Source organism: Chiloscyllium plagiosum, unplaced genomic scaffold (genome assembly GCF_037043375.1).
Source record: "Chiloscyllium plagiosum isolate Xiang-an unplaced genomic scaffold, Cpla_swu_hap1 HiC_scaffold_3, whole genome shotgun sequence".
NCBI lineage: Eukaryota > Metazoa > Chordata > Chondrichthyes > Orectolobiformes > Hemiscylliidae > Chiloscyllium > Chiloscyllium plagiosum.
In genome coordinates this window covers 158,348,543-158,365,012 of record NW_028270141.1, presented here as the reverse complement: position 1 = coordinate 158,365,012, position 16,470 = coordinate 158,348,543, and the positions used below count along the sequence as shown (strand labels likewise).

At 46.3% G+C, this 16,470-nt stretch overlaps 1 protein-coding gene across 1 annotated transcript in view; it reads right to left on the bottom strand.

Moving 5' to 3' along the window:
- Positions 1-16,470, bottom strand: part of LOC122540190 (dynein axonemal heavy chain 6-like) — a 1,075,999-nt gene that overhangs the window by 859,078 nt on the left and 200,451 nt on the right. The window lies entirely within an intron of this gene.

Sequence of the window (16,470 nt, the reverse complement as noted above, 5' to 3'; positions counted from 1 at the left end):
CCATCTTGTTGTCGACACGTGAGAGATGGGAGCACAGTTGGTGCAAAGATCAATGTCCTGATTCCCACGGAGAATACATCACAGAGTGCCATAAACAGGGATCACAGACTCATAGAGTCATAGACATGTACAGCATGATCTTTGGTTTCGAAACTCAATCCCTCTACCCATAAAAGCTAACACATCACATGCCTTTTTATGTACATGGACACCAAGATCTCTCTGCTCATCTACACTCCCAAGAATCTTACCATTAGCCCAGTACTCTGTATTCCTGTTACTCCTTCCAAAGTGAATCACCTCACACTTTTACACATTGAACTCCATTTGCCACCTCTCAGCCCAGCTCTGAAGGAGGTAACAGCAAAACATTTGGAAAATCATAATCTAATCAAGCAGAGTCAGCACGGTTTCATGAAAGGGAATCATTTTGGACAAATTTATTACTTTTTAAATCAGAGTGGACAGAGAGAAACTAATGTTGTGTTGGACTTCAAGAAGCTGTTTGACAAGGTCCCTCACAAAAAGGTTAAGTCATAATGTAAGAGCCCATGCTCTTAGAAAAGGTGATCTCACTGAAAGACGGAAAATTACAGACCGATTACCCTAACCTCAGTCGTGGGTGAGATCCTGGAATCCATTGTGAAGGATGAGATTTCTGAAAACATTGAAGGGTAGGAGGTAGTATATTGACATGGATAAAGAACTGGACAGGAAACAACAAATGATAGTAAGGGGTTCTTTTTCAGGTTGGTGACCTGTGACCATTGGGGTTCTATAGGGATCAGTGCTAGGGCCACAACTGTTTACAGTATGTAATAATGACTTGGAGGAAGGAAGCCAACATACTCTAGCCAAATTTGCAGACGACAGACAAAGAGGTGGTTAGACAAGTGGGAGGGTTACAAAGATCTTAGAGAGGTGTTGATATGTTAAGTGGGTGGGGAAGAAGTTGGAAAATGGAGTATAATGTGGAAAAATGTGAAGTTGTTCATTTTGAAGTTGGAATCAAGAACATAGTGTGGCCTTCTCTATATCGGGGAGACCGACATAAACGTAGGGAATGGTTTACCCGAGCATCTGAGCTGGGCCCACAGGGACCAACCGGACCTCTCAGTCACCGCCTATTTTAAATCCCATTCCCATTCCCTTTCCAACATCCTTGGCCTCCTCCATTGCCACAACAAACCAAACCACAAATTGGAGGAACAACATCTCAGCTTCTTCCTGAGCAGCCTCCAGCATGGAGAACTCAGCACTGAGTTCTCCAATTTCAAATACCCTTCCTTTCCCACCCCCCATCTCCCTTCCCAGTCCCTCCCCTTCCATTCCACTCCTCCCAGCCTCCTAACAGATTCATTCTTCCCACTGACCAATCAGGTTATACCCTCCACCTGTCTTCACCTATCCTCATCTCACCGCCCTGCCCCCACCACCCCCTTTACCTGCAGCTCCCCTCACACCCACCCCCAGTCCTGAAGAAGGGTTACATCCGAAACATCAACTTCTCCACTTCCTGATGCTGCCTGGTTCACCGTGTTCTTCCAGCCTCCTGCTTGTCTACTTTGGATTCCAGCATCTGCAGTTTTTTTGTCTTCAACACTTCCTCTGGCAGCTCATTCCTTACACACACAATCCTCTGCGTGAAAAAGTTGCCTCTCATGTCCCTTTTAAATCTTTTTCCTCTCATCTTAAACCTATGCCTTCTAGCTTTGGACTCCTCTATCCTGGTGAAAAGACCTTGGCTATTCACCCGATCAATTCTCCTCATGCTTTTATAAACCTCTATAAGGTCACCCCTCAGCCTCCGACACTCCAGGGAAAACAGGCCCACCCTATTCAGCTTCTCCCTACAGCTCAAACTCTCCAACCTTGGCAACATCCTTGTAAATCTTTTCTGAACCCTTTAATACTTAATACATTTCCTGGAAGGAACACACATCCAGTCAAGCTTCCAAAAGGGAAATTAATAGGCACTTAAAAAGGTAACAAAAAGGTTATGGAAAGTGAGACTAAGAGGAAAGCTCTTACAAACAATCAACACTACTCAATGGATAGAATGGCCTCTTTCTTGGGGTCATCATTCTCCAGTTCTAGGTTCACATGAACCAATTTGATTGACAATCTGAAGAGCTTGTTCCCTCCTCGTATTGTACATTCATTCTTTTTAGGTTCTTTGCTACAGAGGTGTTTATTTTTCAGTGTTGCTGACTATGGACTGAAATGGAAAAATGAGTGGTGTAAAAACCAAGGATTGCTGAAGGATTGCTGTATTGTTTAAAAACACGTTACCTGACACTTGGTGAAAGTTTTATATATACATTTGTCATTCAGGCAGTGGGGGAAATCTTACTGCATACAAACAGAAGCCAAAGGACTGTGTATGAATGGAGATTTGGCCAGCAACAAGTAGCTAATTGGATGGTGAAATAGTGACCAAAGTTAAAAATCACACAATACCATGATATAATGCAACAGGTTTATTTGGAAGCACTGTTTCTTCATCAGATAGTTGTGTAGCAGGACCATAAGACACAGAATTCATAGCAAATGATTACAGTGAAACAACAACCACCTGATGAAGGGGCAGCACTCTGAAAGCTAGTGCTTCCAAATAAACCTGTTGGACTGTAACCTGGTGTTGTGTGATTTTGAACTTTGTCCACCCCAGTCCAATAACGGCACCTCCACATCACAAATAGTGACCAGTCATCGATGACTGAGCTCACCTGCTTGCCAGCAATTTTATGATTGACTATCAGGAATGTTCGGGGCGGAAGGCATTGGATTCCAGAAGGGAAGAGGCTGTTTTTGTTCTGCAGTGAAAAAAATCTAAAGATTGCAGACAGTCAATTTATTCCCCTTCATAAGTTGAGGTTAGTTTTAATGAATATAGTTAAATAGTAACATAGAGTTTAATGGGTACAGTAGAGTTATATGTTGACAGCTATGAATTGTTTATTTTTTTCAATCATTAGATTAGATTCCCTACAGTGTGGAAACAGGCCCTTCAGCCCAACCTGTCCACACTGACCCTTCGAAGAGTAACCCATTCAGACCCATTTCCCTCTGACTAATGCACCTAACACTACAGGCAATTTAGCATGGCCAATTCACCTAACCTGCACATCTTTGGACTGTGGGAGGAAACCGGAGCACCCGGAGGAAACCCACGCAGACACGGGCAGAACGTGCAAACTCCACATAGACAGTTGCCCGAGGTGGGAATTGAACCCAGGTCCCTGGCACTGTGAGGCAGCAGTGCTAACCACTGAGCCAATTTTTGAAGATATTTAGCTTTTATTTGACTCCAGAAAGAGCAGGGGTTTGATTTCCAGTACACTATCCCAGTGAGGTGTAACACAGAACTAAAAGATTAATTGCCAGTAAACTAAGTATCAGAAATTATATTTCTAGTTGACTGAGGCTGCCTTTTAACACAAATCGACTCCCGGGCCTTTCAACTAATAGTTCAACAAATTCTAATCTTGCACCAGTCAAATTGTAACTTGTGTCTGTTGTAGCCTCAGAGCAGGAGAGTGGTATTAGACAAAAAACACACGATGAAGAAATAATCCTTGGTGTAAGTCAAGCAGAAATGGTAGAGTTTTATTTTCAGGACAAGAGCTGACATCAATCATGGAATTCATCAAGTGAGGAAAAGAAAGATGCTGAAGCTTTTGAAAAGTGGCTTTGATAAGGAATAAACACACTAATCCTGGCAGGTTTACAATAAAAGGCACTAAAATGTCTGAGAGGAAACATCAAAGGCTTGGGGATTAAAGTAGAGTTTAATGTTGACCCAGAGGTTGAAGGAGAGAGACTGACAACATTGGCCTTTTGTGGCATTTCTGCAGCTCTTCAAAGCAGAGCTCAGGGAATAATGACCCACTTAAACTGCCATTGGGCTTTCTTCAAACAAAGTGTGTGAATGTTAAATAACCTGAGGCTACCTAGATTGTGTAGAGGCCGATATAGAATCGGAGAGTTTTACAGTATGGAATGAGACTATTCGACCCACTGATCCTGTACCTGCTCCCAAAAGAGTGACCCACTCTCCAACCTATTCCTGTAACCCTCTAAAGTTATCACTTTAATACATATGCAGCTCTCTTTTGAAACCTTGTATGGAATGCCCCTCCACCACTCTCCCTGGCAGCACTTTCCAAATCCTAACAACTCTCTGAGTTACGTTTCTCCTCATTTCACTCTGAGCTCTCTTACTGACAGTCTTGAAATTGTGGGCCCTTGTTACTGACATACCAACTAGTGGAAACAGATTATTCTTCCTTATCCTGTCAAAACTGCTCATAATTTTGAATATCTCAATGACATCATCTCTTATTCTCATTGGAGCAGAGCAGATTAAGTCCAATTCCTTCAATCATCCCTTGCATCTAAAATCTCTCATTCCTGGTGTCATTCAAGTAAAGCTTGTTTGCACTCTCCTTTCTTAAGGTACCAGAACTGACCACAGTATTCAAAATGTGGTCTGACCAATTATCTGTAGAGGTGTAATATCATTCCTTACTTTACTCTATTAGATTACTTACAGTGTGGAAACAGGCCCTTCGGCCCAACAAGTCCACACCGACCCACTGAAGCGCAACCCACCCAGACCCATTCGCCTACATTTACCCCTTCACCGAACACTACAGGCAATTTAGCATGGTCAATTCACCTAACCTGCATATTTTTGGACTGTGGGAGGAAACTAGGGCAGCCGGAGGAAACCCACGCAGACATGGGGAGAACGTGCAAACTCCACACAGTCGCCCGAGGCAGGAATTGAACCCGGGTCTCTGGCACTGTGAGGCAGCAGTGCTAACCATTGTGCCACCGTGCCGCACACAACCCCAAAGTTCCTATAAGTTCTTTTAACAACTGATATGATACTGAATGTTGATCATTCCCCAGAGAGGACAGACAAGACTGAATGTGTGAGCTGGGTACATTGGTTAGTGCCCTGTTACTTTAAACTGATGACCCAGAACAAGCTGAACCTTTTGAAACAATCAATTGTGCCTCATCAAATCACTTTTCAGGTGGAGCAGTATAACCATTTCGCACACATTCTGTGTTTTTATATTTTTTGGAGTCATTGACCATCATCATTTTGATTCACCCACTTGACTTTAGCTCCCATTTCTCTGCTGACTCACTTCTGTTTCTTGCTCTCTCTTGCACTCCTTCACACTTGCCATTGTCACTGTCCACTTCCATTTCTCTGCCTGTCATCATATTCCCGTTTCTTTTTTGATTACTCCTCCTTCACTTGTATTTTTCTAGAGTCATAGAGTCATAGAGATGTACAGCATGGAAACAGATACTTCAGCCCAACCAGTCCATGCCGACCAGATATCCCAATGCAATCTAGTCCCACCTGCCAGCACCCGGCCCATATCCCTCCAAACCCTTCCTATTCATATACCCATCCAAATGCCTCTGAAATGTTGCAATTGTACCAGCCTCCACCACATCCTCTGGCAGCTCATTCCATACACATACCACCCTCTGCGTGAAAAAGTTGCCCTTAGGTCTCTTTTATATCTTCCCCCTCTCACCCTAAACCTATGCCCTCTAGTTATGGTAGATGGTAGATCAGGTACCATACATCAGGAGCATCTCAGAACTGACAGCCAGACTACTGCGACCCCTAGGACTCATAACGGCACACAAACCAACAGCCACGCTCAGACAACAACTCACCAGAACGAAGGACCCGATACCCAACATGAGCAAGACGAATGTAGTGTACAAAATACCATGCAAGGACTGCACAAAACACTATATAGGACAAACAGGAAGACAGCTAACAATCCGCATACATGAACATCAACTAGCCACGAAACGACACGACCAGCTATCTTTAGTAGCCACACACGCAGACAACAAGCAACATGAATTCGACTGGGACAACACTACTATCATAGGGCAAGCCAGACAGAGAACAGCCAGGGAATTCCTAGAGGCATGGCATTCACCCACAAACTCCATCAACAAACACATCGACCTGGACCCAATATACCAACCACTACAGCGGACAGCTGAAACTGACAACCGGAAGCGGCAGGGACAGACCACTATAAACACCGGAGGAAACATCAAAGAAGCGCTTCGCAGGAGGCTCCCAAGCACTGATGATGTCGCCTAGCCAGGGGATGAAATGTTTGCAACAAAAACTTCCAGCTCGGCGAACAGAACCACAACAACCTCCAAATTTGGTGTAATCTGCAAACTTACTAACTGTACCTCTTATGCTCGCATCCAAATCATTTATGTAAATGACAAAAAGTAGAGGACCCAGCACCGATCATTGTGGCACTCAACTGGTCACAGGCCTCCAGTCTGAAAAACAAGCTTCCACCACCACTCTGTCTTCTACCTTTGAGCCAGTTCTGTATCAAATGGCTAGCTCTCCCTATATTCCATGAGATCCAAGCTTGCTAATCAGTCTCCCATGGGGAACCTTGTCGAATGCCTTACTGAAGCCCATATAGATCACATCTACTGCTCTGCCCTCATCAATCTTCTTTGTTACTTCATCAAAACACTCAATCAAGTTGGTGAGACATGATTTCCCACGCACAAAGCCATGTTGACTATCCCTAATCAATCCTTGCCTTTCCAAATACATGTACATCCTGTCCCTCAGGATTCCCTCCAACAAGGTGCCCACCACCGAGGTCAGGCTCACCGGTCTATATTTCTCTGGCTTGACTTTACCGCCCTTCTTAAACAGCAGCACCACGTTTGCCAACCTCCAGTCTTCCATCACCTCACCTGTGACTATCGATGATACAAATATCTCAGCAAGAGGCCCAGCAATCACTTCTCTAGCTTCCCACAGAGTTCTCGGGTACACCTGATCAGGTCCTGGGGATTTATCCACTTTTAACCGTTTCAAGACATCCAGCACTTCCTCCTCTGTAATCTGGTCATTTTGCAAGATGTCACCATCTATTTCCCTACAGTCTGTATCTTCCATATCCTTTTCCACAGTAAATACTGATGCAAAATATTCATTTAGTATCTCCCCCATTTCCTATGGCTCCACACAAAGGCCGCCTTGCAGATTTTTGAGGGGCCCTATTCTCTCCCTAGTTTCCTTTTGTCCTTAATATATTTGTAAAAACCCTTTGGATTCTCCTTAATTCTATTAGCCAAAGCTATCTCATGTCCCCGTTTTGCCTTCCTGATTTCCCTCTTAAGTATACTCCTACTTCCTTTATACTCTTCTAATGATTCACTCGATCTATCCTGTCTATACCTGACATATGCTTCCTTCTTTTTCTTAACCAAACCCTCAATTTCTTTAGTCATCCAGCATTCCCTATACCTACCAGCCTTCCCTTTCACCCTGACAGGAATATACTTTCTCTGGATTCTTGTTATCTCATTTCTGAAGGCTTCCCATTTTCCAGCCATCCCTTTACCTGCGAACATCTGCCTCCAATCAGCTTTCAAAAGTTCTTGCCTAATACCGTCAAAATTGGCCTTTCTCCAATTTAGAACTTCAACTTTTAGATCTGGTCTATCCTTTTCCATCACTATTTTAAAACAAATAGAATTATGGTCGCTGGCCTCAAAGTGCTCCCCAACTGACACCTCAGTCACCTGCCATGCCTTATTTCCCAAAAGTAGGTCACATTTTGCACCTTCTCTAGTAGGTACACCCACATACTGAGTCAGAAATTTGTCTTGTACACACTGAACAAATTCCTCTCCATCTGAACCTTTAACACTATGGCAGTCCCAGTCGATGTTTGGAAAGTTAAAATCCCCTACCATAACCACCCTATTATTGTTACAGATAGCTGAGATCTCCTTACAAGTTTGTTTCTCAATGTCCCTCTGACTATTGGGGGGGTCTATAATACAATCCCAATAAGGTGATCATCCCTTTCTTATTTCTCAGTTCCACCCAAATAACTTCCCTAGATGTATTTCCGGGAATATCATCCCTCAGCACAGCTGTAATGCTATCCCTTATCAAAAATGCCACTCCCCCCTCCTCCCTTGCCTCCCTTTCTATCCTTCCTGTAGCATTTGTATCCTGGAACATTAAGCTGCCAGTCCTTTCCATCCCTGAGCCATGTTTCCGTAATTGCTATGATATCCCAGTTCCATGTTCCTAACCATGCCCTGAGTTCATCTGCCTTCCCTGTTAGTCCCCTTGCATTGAAATAAATGCAGTTTAATTTATTAGTCCTACCTTGTCCCTGCCTGCCCTGACTGTTTGACTCACTTCTATTCTCAGCTGTACCCGTCTCAGATCGATCTCTTTCCTCACTATCTCCCTGGGTCCCAACCCCCACCTTACTAGTTTAAATCCTCCCGAGCAGTTCTAGCAAATCTCCCTGCCAGTATATTAATCCCCTTCCAATTTACGTACAATCCGTCCTTCTTGTACAGGTCACTTCTACCCCAAAAGAGATTCCAATGATCCAAAAATGTGAATCCTTCTCCCATACACCAGCTCCTCAGCCATGCATTCATCTTCTCTATCCTCCTATTCCTGCCCTCATTAGCTCGTAGCACTGGGAGTAATCCAGATATTACTACCCTTGAGGGCCTCCTTTTTAAATTTCTGCCTAACCCTCTGTAATCTCCCTTCAGAATCTCAACCTTTTCCCTTCCTATATCATTGGTTCCAATGTGGACAATGACCTATGGCTTATATTTTAAGGTTAATCAAGAGACTTATCTCCAAAAACATATAATCAAGAAAGAATCCACTTTCCTCACTACTGCAGCCTTTCTCTTGGACAGACTTAAAACGACAATTAACTTATCTGATTCTGTGCTGTGAACTTCGCCCAACAGTTCCTCCAAGATTAGTTGTGAATTTCACTGTTTGTTAGTTTTCCCAGATGCACTCCGATGTCCAGCGATACACGAATTCAAACAGCAAAGGCGGTAACCGTGCAGGTTCTCTCTCTCTCCTGCACTGACCTCACCATGTGCTTCCTTTGTCTGCTCTTCTCCCTTTTAAAACTGCTGTTGTTTTGACTTTCTTTTTTCCAAAGTTCGCTAACAATGCAACAGCATATAAAACAGTAATTGCTGCTCCTGGAATTCGAGGAAATCACCTCCAACACCTAAAATACCTCAAAAAAAGGAGCAGCTCTTAACAGCCAGAACTTTTTCCCGTCCTCCATCTTGAATTACCCAGAATCTAGAGTCTGCTTGTATTTTTTTCTCATGCATTTCTATTTCTTTCATCTCCTCCACTTCAGCTTTTTCCTCAGTCTCTCTCTCTCTCCTTTCTATTCCTCCTTATCTCCTTTTTCATTCATTCACAGAATCTGAGCATCACTGGCTAGATCAGCATGTATTACCCATTCCTAATTGCCTAGAATCATTGCAGTGGGTCTGGAGTCAGATCTACACCAGACCAGGTAAAGATGGCAGGTTTCCTTCCCTGAAAGGCATTAGTGAACCATATGGAGTTTTACAACAATCAGCAGTAGTTTCATGATCATAATTAGACTTGTAATTCCAGACTTTTATTGAATTAAAATTACACCATTTGGCATGGTGAGATTTGAACCCGGGTCCCCACACTGTTACCTTAGTCTCGGAATTAATAGCCTCACAACAATACCACGAGGCTATCACCTTGGTTTCCCAATCATTCACTATTATCTACTTTCAGTGCAGTTTATTTATGACCTAGTGTCTGAGCAAATGTTGTTTAGCAGCAAGCTATAGTTGCACCAAGGGTGGAACTGGTCAGGGGTTTGGGAACTAACCCAGGATTGGTATGTGATCCAGGGATGAGGAACTGCTGCCAGAATTAGGGGAGGTGATGGCATAATGGTATTATCACAAAACTATTAATCCAGAAACCCAGCTAATCTTCTGGGGGCTTGGATTTGTGTCCCTCCACAGCAGATGGTGGAATTTGAATTCAACAAAGGACATCTGAAATTAAGGATCTACTGATGACCATGAAACCATTGTCAACCGTCAAACAAAAAAAAACCCATCTAATTCAGTAATGTCCTTCAGGGAAGGAAACTGTTATCCTTACTTAGTCTGGATTACATGTGATTCCAGACACACAGCAATATCGTTGATTCTCAGCTTCCCTCTGAAAGAGCCTAGCCAGCCACTCAGTTGTAGCAATCGCTCTGAAGACTCAAGAAAGAAATGAAACCAGACAGATTACTTGACACCAAAGAAGATAACAGCAGAAACAGCCCTGTCATCCCTGCAAGGTCCTCCTGACCAACATTTGGGGGCTTGTGCCAAAATTGTGAGAGCAATCTCACAGATGAGTCAAGCAACAGTCTGACACAGTCACACTCACAGAATCATACTTTATAGAAAACATCACATTCACCATCATCACCATCCCTGGAACAAAAACAGAAACTTCTGGAAAAACTCAGCAGGTCTGACAGCATCTGTGGAGAGAAATCAGAATTGACATTTCAAGTCCAGTGACCCTTATTCAGAACTGATTGTAGCAAGGAAATGTTTGGTGTACGTGCTGAAGATGGGGTGGGGAAGGTGGAGAGGAGTAAACAATAAGTGGAGATGGAGCCCAGAGAGAGAGAGAAAAACAATTGCTCAGACAAAGAAATTGGTAAAGGTCAGTCTGGGAGAATCAATAGCTGTTAATGGGGACCGTTAGATTGTTTCTAAAAGCAGACCATGTGATGACAAACAAAAACAGAATTTGCTCGAAAAACTCAGCAGGTCTGGCAGCATCTATGGAGAGAAATCAGAGTTAATGTTTTGGGTCAAGTCACCCTTCCTCAGAACATAAAACATTCTGAGATTGCAGAGGAAGGTGCCATGTGCCTATAGGGAGGTTTAGGGAGTGGAATAAACTGGACCAAGGTATCCCAAAGAGTATGGCCCTGGGGAAGGCAGAAAGGGGAGGGGAATACCTGGTGGTCGTATCTTGCTGGAGGTGGAGGAATTGGCAGCTAATGATCCTTTGGATGTGGATGCTGTTGAGATGGTAGGTGAGGACAAGGGGGATTCTATCACTGTTGTGGGTGGGGAAACATGAGGTGTTCAGAGAAAGTGAGGACTCTGGATTAGTGGTGCTGGAAGAGCACAGCAGTTCAGGCAGCATCCAGGGAGCTTCGAAATCGACGTTACGGGCAAAAGCCCTTAATCAGGAATAAAGGCAGTGAGTCTGAAGCTTGGAGAGATAAGCTAGAGGAGGGTGGGGGTGGGGAGAAAGAAGCATAGAGTACAATGGGTGATTGGGGGAGGGGATGAAGGTGATAGGTCAGGGAGGAGAGGGTGGAGTGGATAGGTGGAAAAGGAGATAGGCAGGTAGGACAAGTCCGGACAAGTCATGGGGACAATGCTGAGCTGGAAGTTTAGAACTAGGGTGAGGTGGGAGAAGGGGAAATGAGGAAACTGTTGAAGTCCACATTGATGCCCTGGGGTTGAAGTGTTCCGAGGCGGAAGATGAGGCGTTCTTCCTCCAGGTGTCTGGTGGTGAGGGAGCGGTGGTGAAGGAGGCCCAGGACCTCCATGTCCTCAGCAGAGTGGGAGGGGGAGTTGAAATGTTGGGCCAAGGGGCGGTGTGGTTGATTGGTGCGGGTGTCTCGGAGATGTTCCCTAAAGCGCTCTGCTAGGAGGCGCCCAGTCTCCTCAATGTAGAGGAGACCGCATCGGGAGCAACAGATACAATAAATAATATTAGTGGATGTGCAAGTAAAACTTTGATGGATGTGGAAGGCTCCTTTAGGGCCTTGGATAGAGGTGAGGGAGGAGGTGTGGGCGCAGGTTTTACAGTTCCTGCGGTGGCAGGGGAAAGTGCCAGGATGGGAGGGTGGGTTGTAGGGTGGGGCGTGGACCTGACCAGGTAGTCACGGAGGGAACGGTCTTTGCGGAAGGCGGAAAGGGGTGGGGAGGGAAATGTATCCCTGGTGGTGGGGTCTGTTTGGAGGTGGCGGATATGTCGGCGGATGATTTGGTTTATGCGAAGGTTGGTAGGGTAGAAGGTGAGCACCAGGGCGTTCTGTCCTTGTTACGGTTGGAGGGGTGGGGTCTGAGCGCGGAGGTGCGGGATGTGGACGAGATGCGTTGGAGGGCATCTTTAACCACGTGGGAAGGGAAATTGCGGTCTCTAAAGAAGGAGGCCATCTGGTGTGTTCTGTGGTGGAACTGGTTCTCTTGGGAACAGATACGGTGGAGGCGGAGGAATTGGGAATACGGGATGGCAGTTTTGCAAGAGGTAGGGTGGGAAGAGGTGTAATCCAGGTAGCTGTGGGAGTCGGTGGGTTTGTAGAAAATGTCAGTGTCAAGTCGGTCGTCATTAATGGAGATTGAGAGGTCCAGGAAGGGGAGGGAGGTGTCAGAGATGGTCCAGGTAAATTTAAGATCAGGGTGGAATGTGTTGGTGAAGTTGATGAATTGCTCAACCTCCTCGCGGGAGCACGAGGTGATGCCAATGCAGTCATCAATGTAGCGGAGGAAGAGGTGGGGAGTGGTGCCGGTGTAATTACGGAAGATCAACTGTTCTATGTAGCCAACAAAGAGACAGGGATAGCTGGGGCCCATACGTATGCCCATGGCTACCCCTTTGGTCTGGAGGAAGTGGGAGGATTCAAAGGAGAAATTGTTAAGGGTGAGGACCAGTTCGGCCAAACGAATGAGAGTGTCGATGGAAGGGTACTGTTGGGGACGTCTGGAGAGGAAAAATAGGAGGGCTTGGAGGCCCTGGTCATGACGGATGGATGTGTAGAGGGATTGGATATCCATGGTGAAGATGAGGCGTTGGGGGCCAGGGAAACGGAGGTCTTGGAGGAGCTGGAGGGCGTGGGTGGTGTCTCGAATGTATGTGGGGAGTTCCTGGACTAGGGGGGGATAGGACAGTGTCGAGGTAGGTAGAGATGAGTTCAGTGGGGCAGGAGCATGCTGAGACAATGGGTCGGCCAGGGTGGTCAGGCTTGTGGATCTTGGGAAGGTAGTAGAACTGGGCAGTGCGGGGTTCCCGAACTATGAGGTTGGAAGCTGTGGGTGGGAGATCTCCTGAGGTGATGAGGTTCTGTATGGTCTGGGAGATGATGGTTTGGTGATGGGGGGGTGGGGTCATGGTCGAGGGGGCAGTAGGAAGAGGTGTCCTTGAGTTGACGTTTGGCTTCAGCGGTGTAGAGGTCAGTGCGCCAGACTACCACTGCGCCCCCTTTATCCGCTGGCTTGATGGTGAGGTTGGGATTGGAGCAGAGGGATTGGAGGGCTGCGCGTTGTGAGGGTGAGAGGTTGGAGTGGGGGAGGGAGGTAGACAGGTTGAGGCGGTTAATGTCCCGGCAGCAGTTGGAAATGAAGAGGTCGAGGGCAGGTAATAGGCCAGCGCGGGGTGTCCAGCTGGATGCAATGTGTTGGAGGTGGGTGAAGGGGTCCTCGGAAGGTGGGCGGGAGGCGGAAGCGACGGAAGAATTGTTCAACGTCACAGTGTGTATTAAATTCATTGATGCGTGGACGGAGGGGGATGAAGGTGAGTCCTTTGCTGAGGACTGATCGTTCGTCCTCAGTGAGGGGGAGGTCTGGGGGGATGGTGAAAACTCGGCAGGGCTGGGAGCTGGGATCTGGTGTGGGTGTAGAGCTGGGAGTAGGGGCGGAACCTGTAACTGGAGTGGGTGTGGTGGTGGGGGGAATGGGGGTGGAGTCATGAGCAGGTGTAATGATCCTCTCGGGGTTCTGGGGTCTGTGGAGGGCATGTCAGCAGAATGCAGGTGAGTGGCGCTGGTGGGGGCAGAAGTGGTGGTGACCACGGCAGTAGGGGTCCTGGGCCTCCTTCCCTGCCGCTCCCTCACCACCAGACGCCTGGAGGAAGAACGCCTCATCTTCCGCCTCGGAACACTTCAACCCCAGGGCATCAATATGGACTTCAACAGTTTCCTCATTTCCCCTTCTCACCTCACCCTAGTTCTAAACTTCCAGCTCCGCACATGACTTGTCCGGACTTGTCCTACCTGCCTATCTCCTTTTCCACCTGTCCACTCCACCCTCTCCTCCCTGACCTATCACCTTCATCCCCTCCCCCAATCACCCATTGTACTCTATGCTTCTTTCTCCCCAGCCCCACCCTCCTCTAGCTTATCTCTCCACGCTTCAGGCTCACTGCCTTTATTCTTGATGAAGGGCTTTTGCCCGAAACGTCGATTTCGAAGCTCCTTGGATGCTGCCTGAACTGCTGTGCTCTTCCAGCACCACTAATCCAGAATCTGGTTTCCAGCATCTGCAGTCATTGTTTTTACCTCAAAAGTGAGGACTGCAGATGCTGGAGATCAGAGTCAAGGGTGTGGTGCTGGCAAAGCACAGCAGGTCAGGCAGCATCCGAGGAGCAGGAGAATCGATGTGTCAGGCATTAGCCCTTGATCTAGGAAGGTTCCTCGGATGGTGCCTAACCAGTTGTGTTTTTCCAGCACCATACTCTCCACAGAGATGGAGTGATAGCCAAAGTGTGGGGAATGGGTTCAACCTGGCTGAGAACCTTGTCAACCCGATAGTAGGGAATCCTCAGTCGAATAAGAACATGTCCATTTTGAAGGCCCACTTGCAGAAAAGGGGCATCATCAAAACAGATGTAACTAAGACGGAGAAACTGGAAGAATGGAATAGAGTCTTTACAGGAAGCAGGTTGGTGACGATGTACAGTTAAGGTAACTGCGGCTGTCAGTGGGTTTGTTGTGGATACTGGTGGCCAATCTTTTATCAGAAATAGAAACAGATGTCAACGAAGGGAAGGGAGGAGTCAGAGATGGACCAGGTTAAGGTGAGAGTGGAATGGAAATTGTAAGTGAATTCAATGGACTTTTCCAATTCCAGATGAGAGAGGGAAGCAGCACCGATGATATCATCGATATCCCGGAGAAAGAGCTGAAAGTGGGGAGGGGGGGGGGGGGTGCAGGAATAGGACTGGAACAAGGATTACTTCATGTAACCCACAAAGAGACAGGCATCATTGGGGCACTATGTAGGTTCCCATGGCCAACCCTTTGACCTGAAGAAAGCGGGAGGAGTTAAAGGAGAAGTTGTTCAAAGTGAGCATGAGATCAGAGCTGAAAATGTGTTATTGGAAAAGCGCAGCAGGTCAGGCAGCATCCAGGGAACAGAAGAATCGACGTTTCGGGCATAAGCCCTTCTTCAGGAATCCCGAAGTCCCGAAGGTGGGCTTATGCCCGAAACGTCGATTCTCCTGTTCCCTGGATGCTGCCTGACCTGCTGCGCTTTTCCAGCAACACATTTTCAGCTCTGATCTCCAGCATCTGCAGACCTCACTTTCTCCTCAAAGATGAGCATGAGATCAGTCAGGCGAGGGTAACAGAAGGTAGAGACGGATCAGACCGTTTTTTTTCCAGGAAGAATCAAACAGCCCCTACACCATCCTGTTGGAAAATGGACATTTAAAGGGATTGCACATCCATAGTAAAGAAACCATGAACTGGAAATTCTGAAACTGACAGAAGGCATCAGAAGAATCGTGGATGTAAGTGGGAAGGGACTGGGCGAGGGGAGAAAAAATCGAGTCAAGGTAGGAAGAGATGAGCTCTGTGTGATAGGAACAGGCAGAAACAATGTGTCAGTCAACAAGTCCTGTTTGTGTATTTTAGGAAGGAGGTAGAATTGGGCTCTGCAAGGCTGGAGGACCATGAGCTTGGAGGCAGTCGGGGTAAGATTACTAAATGAAATGAGATTAGTGACCATGTGAACACATTAGCCTGGTGTATCATGGTGGGGTCATGGGCAGGGGAGATAGGAGGAGGTATCTGAGAGCTGGCGCTCAGCCCCTGCAATGTAAAGGTCAGTACACTAGACAACAACAACACCCTTGTCACAGGCTTAATTACAAAGTCAGGGTTAGATCTGAGAGCGTGGGAGCACAGTCAGTTCAGAGGGGGATAGGTTGGAATGAGTTAGGGAACTCCTCTCAGCATTTACCCTGTCAAAGTCCCTTAAGAATACCAAATGTTTCAATGAGATCACCTCATTGTCCCAACCTGTTTAACCTTTACTCCTAAGGCAATCCCAGTGAACCTTCTCTGAACTGCTTCCATTGAAATTACCTTCCCTTAAAACTGCTGACTGGACTCCAGATGTGGTTTGCCCAGCACCCTGTACAGTTGCAGTAAGACTCCCCTACTCTTATATTCCAACCCCTTTGAAACAAGACCCGGCATTCCATTAGCCCTTCCTGATTACCTGCTGAACCTGGGTGCTAGCTTTCTGTATTTCGTGCACAAATCAAATCCCTGTGAGTTGCTGTTTTCAGCAGTTTTTCTCCATTTAAATAATACTATGTTCTTTCGTCCTCCCTTCCAAAATGAACTACTTTGTATTTTCTCACGCTGTGTTCCACTTGCCAACTTTTTAACTCACATACGTAACCTTTCAATATCTCTCTAAACTGTGTATATCCTTGTCAAAACTTGCCTATCCACCTGTTTTTCTGTCCGCTGCAAATTTTACTACAGTACATTGGTTCCCTTCCTC